Raw genomic sequence first — 8,510 nt, 5'->3', positions numbered from 1 at the left:
ATCCTAGACTAACAATAGGAACGCGAATAAACGATACTTGTCAGTACTAGTCGCGGTACAGTCTGACACAATGAAAACAAGACATACAGTTATGTCTACACAAATATTCTATAAAAAGCTTTGTCCAAAAATATTATGTGTCTAATTATTTACAAAATTCCAATTAAAAATCAATTTGTCCAAGTCCGCAAAATAATACAGCAATCCTACAGAAATGTACAGCATTCCGCAGAGCGAAACAGTAACTGTCCGAAAAACCCAAAAATAAATATTATTTGACATAAATAATATAATGGGTATTAAAAACGACACAAAATCCGCAATCAAATCTTATTGCGTTAAGCTACACGGCTAGTTCAGTAACTGCCAGTCAGCAAAGCCGGTACCGGAACCGTGTCAAAAATAATAAAATTTTTAGTCCAAAAAGTTGGATTAATTATTTGAATAATAAATCAAGTGCAAAAATAATTTTTGTTATGTATTTATCTAAATAAAACACGGTGTCAGTATTTAACCCGGTACAGGACCCGAACCGACTTTTTCACCCGAATTACAAAATAAAAATTTTGGTGAACTAGTTTTACCTAGTGTCACATTACTTTAAAATATTAGAGCTTAAAACCTTGTAGATATTTTTATATAAAATATCAAAGTTCTAAAAATGCTTAAAGTATTGAGTTTAAACAATAATTTTATAAAAAGAAATTCAGCAAAAATCCCCTTCCCTTGGCTGATTTTCGAATTGGTGGGCCCCTCTCAATGCCACCATTGTTTAACTTGTTGTGTTGGAACTAGGAGAGCATGATTAGTGTAGCTTTAATCCAAGTAAACCTTCCAACACTCCACCTTCTCTTTCATAATCCCAAAACCATCAAACAAAATACCAACTTCCTCTCTCTCTTCAAAAAAATCGGCCAAACCAAGTTACTACCATATTCATCTTTTTCAAACTCAAGAACTCTATTTCAAGCATGCATGGATGATTCAAGAAGGGTTCAAGACTTGAAGAAGCACTAGGAACCTTGGATAATCTTATTTTCTCATCTTCATCCATATTTTCCTAGCAAAAATTGTAAGAACACTACACTAGTCTTACTTCTATCTTGATTTCTTTTACAAGTTCATCATAATCACATATGAAAAACAACAAGAAACAACTAAAAATCATTATTTTTAACCATGATTTTTCTATGATTATGAAATGAACTTGGAGAAATCTAGACTAATAAACTTGAATCTTGGTTATTCTTACTCAAAAAGATGATCTACATACATGCATGTAGGATCAACCAAGATTCATCAACAAGGTGATGAACATGAGTTTTTGATGAACATGCATGCTAGTAAAATGTGAAAAACCATTTAAAAACAAGAAAATAAATTTTTGAAAAATTTGTTGAATAAAGTTTCCATTTCTGGAAAGGATCAAAAGCAAGAAATATGTTAGTAGTAAACATTTTGAATACGTATTTATGCTTCAAATGACTTTGTAAGACATCTAAAACAAGAGTTTTTCATAAAATCTCGTTTTACAAATTTTTGGCAAAAATAAGGAATAAAGTTTCCTTTTTGGGAAAGTTAAGAACAATATCATGTTCATGCTACTTTCGTTGACAAAATGTGATAGATATTGATACTTGATGATGTTTTGTATTGAAATAATTTGAAAACAAGTTTTGTATAAACTTGGGGAAAATCCATATTTCAAACAAAACCATGGCAAAATTTTTATAAATTTTGTGATGTATTAAAAGTTGTTAAACAAAGAAGTTTGTGACTAAAATTATTATTTGAGGTCTTTAAACATGGTTAAACAATTTTTGGACAAAGTCATAAATCCATGTTTTATAAAAAGATTTCTAAATAAAAATGACAAGTATATATTTTTGGATAAAATGTGTACTTACAAAAATATTCATCAAGTATCATAAGTTTATATATTTTGATGTGTACATCATGTGTTAGTTTTAGTAGGAACAAATGCAAAATTATTACACATCCCTAAAAATTACAATAAAATATATATAAACTTGAAAATGAAATAAAATGTCCATCCTTGGACACGAAAACACAAATGGACAAATTCGGACACTATTGGACTATATGGACTTTTGGACAAACAAAAATGGCACAAACAAAGCAAATGGTAAAACGTGACGGACAACACAAACGGGATAAATGATACGGATAAATAAAACCGACAAGTAGTAAATGACTAGAATAAAATACGAACCGTCACACAAGTTTATGCACTAAAATATTCAACAATGGCATAAGTAACAATTTTTATAAAAATTAGATTTTTATAAAAATACAAGTATTACTATTATTATTATTTTTTTTATTTTATTTACTAGCCCAAAAATTATGTAGTTTAAAAAGTGGTCTATAAATTAAAATTGGGCTAATGCCCATTTCTCATAAACAAAATTTGGGCTAGGCCCACTTTTACAAAACAATGGACTAAAATGTATTTTTAGTCAAAATTGGGCTAGCCCCACTTTTATAAAATGTTTTGGGCTAAGACCCACTCTTACAAATTAATTTGGGCTTGACCCATATTTTTAAACAAAGTTATTTAGGCTAGGCCCATAAGCACCAAATACCCAAAATGAACTTAAATTCTAAAACATAAATTAAGCCCATTCAAACACAAATAAAATAAAATAAATGTATATATACAAGGAAGTTATATATATATATATATATATGAAAACACAAAAACAAAATACAAGATAGAATATTTGTATGATACACAAAAACAAACCTAAGTGTCTAACTAGATTAGAACACTTGTAGGTCGAGAAACGAACCGCGAACAAGGAATCGAATAGAGATTTGCACGGAACGCAAATCTGTGAGTTCATGTTTTCCCCTTTTACTTTGAATGTTTATAGTTTTAAACTTCGGGGATGTATACATGTTAAAAATAGTATGATAATACAATGAAACTATTTTGATCACATGCGGATAGGTGTTAAAATAAAGGGGCCATTAATGAATAAACAAGTACCGAGGAACAAACGGATAGATCTATTTGGGTTTTGGCAAGCCCCACTCTTAACGACAACGATAACCACGATCGTCAAGAGTGCCTTTGTGTCCAAACTAGTGTCGTTGACACACACAATAAATTGTCAAGGTTTGGTTGCCTCCTATTCGGCATACATATTAGTGTCCTTGCAACACACTAATGATCATACAATTTTTTTTATCATACTATACGAAAACAAATTTTATTACTTCAAATATTTTGGAGACTCATTTGATGCAAAAACAAAATAACATGAATTCACTCAACTTTTGTTGACGTTTTCAAAATTAACATGTATTACAGGAGATTAGTGGACGGCTTTGGGAAAATATGTTCAAGTGGTTATCAAGAACGCAAGCTTTTGTGATGTCATCCGTTTTTAGTGTTATGTTTTGAACTTTGAATAATGTAGTTAAAGTTGTTGTTATTGTTTCAAGTTTTAAACAAGACATATGTAATGTAAATTATGGTTTTGAATCAAATGTATGGATGAACAATCTTTTATGTTTCAAATATGTTGTTTACTCGATTGATTGTAACGATTGCCGCTCTCGTCACACCTCGCCATACGCTTCCGCACAAACCGAAAATCGGGGTGTGACAGACCTGGTATCAGAGCATCAATTGTAGTGAACTAAGATTCTTTTGAGTCTAGTCTACAATTTTAAAACGATGTTCTTTACAACAAGCGTTCTACATTATATTTTTACAAAGCGTCCACTAATACAAAACAAAAATGCAAGGATACTATGTAGTAGTATTGAATGATAGTTCGAAACGATAATACCAAAGACTAGTTTATTTGGTACAAGTCTATGGGGTTTAGACACGATAACAATAAGTCGAACTTGAAATAATAAACGATATAAACAATGAACACAAAAGTACAATTGCCCAAAAATCTATTATTTATAAGTTGTTCACATATATACGTTGTACGGATTATTTTGCCAGGACCATGTCATCCAGTTCAGACACAGATTCAGCGGGTCATGCCTCTGATGCCGACTACATACCATTAGACGATCCTGCCCCACCCGTTATACTCGTTTCCGATGACGAGGTTTCTGATGACGAGTGGATGGACATTGATTTCCAGCCATTCGCCCTTCCTGATCCCGATCCAGCCGACATCCCACCGGTGGATGACGTGCTTGCTATCCCCCACTTTCATGACATGATTATATATGGTCACCCCGAGGGTGAGCATGTTGTTGCGTTTCTTCCGATTCCACTCGATGTCGTAGGCCCCGAGGGCGGCGATGACGTCCCTCCTGTTGTTGATCCTATACCAGATGACGATGTCGAGGACATGGTCATCCCTGTTGTTCCTGTCCAGCACCTTCATGATGATCTAGGCATCGGTGTTGATTTTGATATTGCTATTCTTGAGGTTGCTCATCCCGATGCTACCACCATTGATATTTCATCTTCATCCCCTGCTACACCTTTGACTCCATCTCCACTTCACTCCCCTGACACAGTGTTACCCCCGCCTACGGAGGCGTTACCATTACATGTTGATCCTGTTTTGCCCACTACATTCCTAGATGTCCATCCGATCATCCCTCCTGTTACTGGACCAGCTCACTACTCGTTGAGTGGTGCGACTATGCCAGATGAGCATTTACCTCCTTATCCGCCGTTCGGATCTTTTGCTACTCCTGTCACATCCACGGTCAGTTCTCATTTCGACCCGTATGCTGCCGGGCCGTCCTACACTACTCCTAGCTACCCTACGACGGGGTATCCTTTGTATACTTCAGTTCCTTTGTTTGGAGATCCATATCATTTTCCTACTTCCATGCACAGTACTGTCACTTACCCGTCTCCATACTTTGCAGATCTTCCTGCATACCCTCCACTGAGCATGAGTCCCCATGACCCTTACTATCCGAGTCACATGCCTTCGTCCACTGATCAGTTCAGGCTCACATCTGTCGAGATTCAGCTCGGCATCGTTTTCCGTCGCCTTCATGAGCTTAGTGCTCAACAGTCTGCTTCTCGAGCACCTTCGAGTGCCGTACCATCTTCATCCCCTTTGCCACCACTACCGACATCATCCCCTCCTCCACCACCACCGTTACCGACATCACCTCCACCACCATCTCCTCCAGCACCGTTGTTTCCTTCACACCATGCCTTACCTCCATCTATTGAGGGACGCGTTAGCGCGTTAGAGGAGGATATGGCTTATGTCCGTGGGGTCATTGATGCATCTACACCCCCACCCCCACCCCCACTCTAGTCTTGGTATGTGGTCGCATTAGGAGGTAGATCCCCTTAGCAGGTTAGAAGACTAATAGAAGAGACTTTTTGAAGATATATATAAAATCAACTTGAAGACGATGAAGAACCATGTGAAGAAAAATCTATTTTGTAGTTGTATTTTGTTTATGACATGAATTTTGGAGTAATGTAACTCCTAACTATATTTTGTTTCTTCACAAACATTTTGTAACAAGTTGACGTCTATATATATGTATGTGGTATCTCTTCTTTTATGCTTTGTTTCTGTTGGAATTGTTTTTATGTTGGTGATGATTTTTGTACGGATGTTTTTGCACGAGATATGATCGATCTATCCCATTTTGATGTATGTATGTGTTGTGGTGATGTGTTACATTCTATTTTGAGCCCATGGATGACAATATTTATTTTAAATATTGGTCTAAAATTCTTTATATGATTTTCATATGAAGATTCATGGCGCCAAGAAGGAGGAATTTACGTGACGTTCAAAATCCTTTACCCACGACTCAAGCTGAGCTTGATGCGTTACTAAACCAACGCATCGCGGATGCGATTGCATAGCACGAGGCAAACCGTGGTAATCGAAATGATAGTAGCCCAAAATCCTGCTAACGGTTGGTTACTCTTAACCTTTCAAAGGAATTCTCATTAATATTTATTGCAAAATATATATTTTTGACAATTTGAGAACCAAACATTTCAGGATGCACGTATAAACAATTCCTTGATTGCAAACCCTTGAATTTTGATGGCACGGGTGGTGCCGTAGCTTTCGTCCGTTGGACCGAGAAGATGGATTCCGTCATCCGCATGAGCAACTGTACCCCTAATCAGACTGTGTTATATGTCTCGGGTATGTTCATGGCTGAAGCTTTATCTTGGTGGAATCTACAAGTACAAATTTTGGGAGATGCAGCCGCGTATGCCATTACGTGGGACAGACTGAAGGAGATGATGAGGGAGAAATACTGTTCGAGGGCAGAGTTACAAATGTTAGAAACGGAGTTTTGGAATCTAACAATGGAAGGACCAGATATTTATGGGTATACACAACGATTCCATGACCTTTCACGAGTAGTTCCGTACATGGTAACTCTAGAGTTTAAACGAGTTGAGAGGTATATTTGGGGATTGGCACCCGAGATCCGGAGTATGGTCACGTCTTCACATCCTACCACGGTCACTGAGGCCATCACGATTTCTGTTAGTTTAACTGAAGAAGCGAAGAGGATGAATAAGTTTGACAAGAAGGGTACCGAGAAAGCGAAGGAAAAACAAGGAGAATCCACTTCACATGACAATAAGCGGAAGTTCTCACAATTCAAGAAAGGATCTCAATCAGGTAATAAGAAAAAGGAGAACCCCCCAAAGAGGTCGGGGAAGGCATTCGTAGCAGCAGCAGAAACAGAATCGAAAGGATATGCGGGGAATGCACCTAAGTGCAACAGATGTGGGTTTCATCACACGGGTAGTTGCCGAAATATCAAGTGTGACAAATGTGGAAAGATGGGGCACCGCACAGAAAAATGTTGGGGTAACAACAAGGTAGTTAAGAAAGAAGGAGGCAACAGAAACGATAATGAACGAGGACAAAACCAAGGCTGTTTCAATTGCGGTGATATGGGACACTTCAAGAAAGACTGTCCGAAAGAAATCAAAGGCCGCGGACGAGCCTTTGTGGTTGGAGCCAAAGAAGCGTGACAGGATCCCAACGTAATCACCGGTACGTTTCCTGTCAACGATCATTTCGCTTCTATTTTATTTGATACCGGTGCAGATTTTAGTTTTATATCTTTAGAATTTAAAGATATGCTTGGACTAAAGTCAACTAAACTAGATGTTCCATTCACTATCGAATTAGCGAATGGAAAGGTGATTGAATCCAATAACATTATTAAAGGATGCTCCTTAGAGTTAGGAGGACGAAAATTCAAAATTGACCTAATGCCCGTTCAACTAGGTAGTTTTGATATCGTAGTTGGAATGGATTGGCTATCCACCAACCAAGCCGAAGTCGTGTGTTACGACAAGATCATTCGAATCCCTCTTCCTAATAACGAAACACTTCTTGTTCACGGTGAGAAAAATGAAATGCCATTACGAATCATTTCCTGTATGAAAACCCGAAAGTGCCTACGAAAAGGATGTATAGCATTTTTAGCGCACATTATTGACAAGAAGGCCAAGGAGCTAAAAATTGAGGAAATCCCGGTTGTGAAGGAATTCCCTGAAGTCTTTCCAGAAGACTTGCCGGGAATACCTCCACAACGACAAGTCGAATTTCGAATAGACTTAATTCCAGGTGCCGCACCTGTGGCAAAGTCTCCATACCGATTAGCTCTTTCGGAAATGCAAGAATTATCCACACAACTTCAAGAGTTGTTGGATAAGGGTTTCATCAGACCAAGCCACTCGCCTTGGGGAGCTCCAGTGCTGTTCGTGAAGAAGAAGGATGGAAGTTTTAGGATGTGCATAGACTATCGGGAGTTGAATAAACTCACAATCAAGAATCGGTATCCACTACCGAGGATTGATGATCTATTCGACCAACTTCAAGGATCGAGCTATTATTCGAAGATCGATTTGAGATCAGGATACCATCAACTCAGAGTTCAAGAAGAAAGTGTTCCAAAAACGGCATTCCGAACTCGCTACGGACATTACGAGTTCCTTGTTATGCCTTTTGGCTTAACAAATGCACCAGCGGTGTTCATGGACTTAATGAACCGAGTGTGCAAGCCTTACCTTGACAAATTCGTGATAGTGTTTATCGATGATATATTGATATATTCACGAAACAAGAATGAACACGAGCACCATCTTAGAATTATTCTTGAGTTGTTGAAAAAGGAGAAACTGTATGCGAAATTTTCCAAATGCGAATTTTGGCTTCGCGAAGTTCAATTTCTCGGACACGTAGTCAACGAGAAAGGCATACACGTTGATCCATCGAAAATTGAGGCCATAAAGAATTGGAGTGCACCTAAGACACCGACTGAAATACGTCAATTCCTAGGATTGGCCGGTTATTATCGAAGGTTCATTGAGAACTTTTCGAAGATTGCACAATCCCTCACTTCTCTCACTCAAAAAGATAAGAAATTTGAATGGGGAGAGAAACAAGAAGCAGCTTTTCAACTGCTTAAAGAAAAACTCTGTAATGCACCAATTCTGTCACTCCCAGACGGTATGGATGATTTCGTAGTCTATTGTGACGCCTCAC

The 8,510-nt window shown here is 37.5% G+C and overlaps 1 long non-coding RNA gene across 1 annotated transcript; it reads left to right on the top strand.

The window, feature by feature from the left end:
- Positions 1 to 882: 882 nt before the first annotated feature.
- Positions 883 to 3,479, top strand: LOC110887211. The gene is made up of 3 exons (XR_002563148.2): positions 883 to 1,072; positions 2,800 to 2,857; positions 3,338 to 3,479. It is a non-coding gene; the product is annotated as an uncharacterized LOC110887211 (long non-coding RNA).
- The last annotated feature ends 5,031 nt before the right edge of the window (positions 3,480 to 8,510 follow it).

The sequence above is a fragment of the Helianthus annuus genome, chromosome 11, assembly GCF_002127325.2.
Source record: "Helianthus annuus cultivar XRQ/B chromosome 11, HanXRQr2.0-SUNRISE, whole genome shotgun sequence".
Classification (NCBI taxonomy): domain Eukaryota; kingdom Viridiplantae; phylum Streptophyta; class Magnoliopsida; order Asterales; family Asteraceae; genus Helianthus; species Helianthus annuus.
Note: the sequence above shows the minus strand (reverse complement) of the source record. Positions and strands in the feature narration are given on the sequence as shown.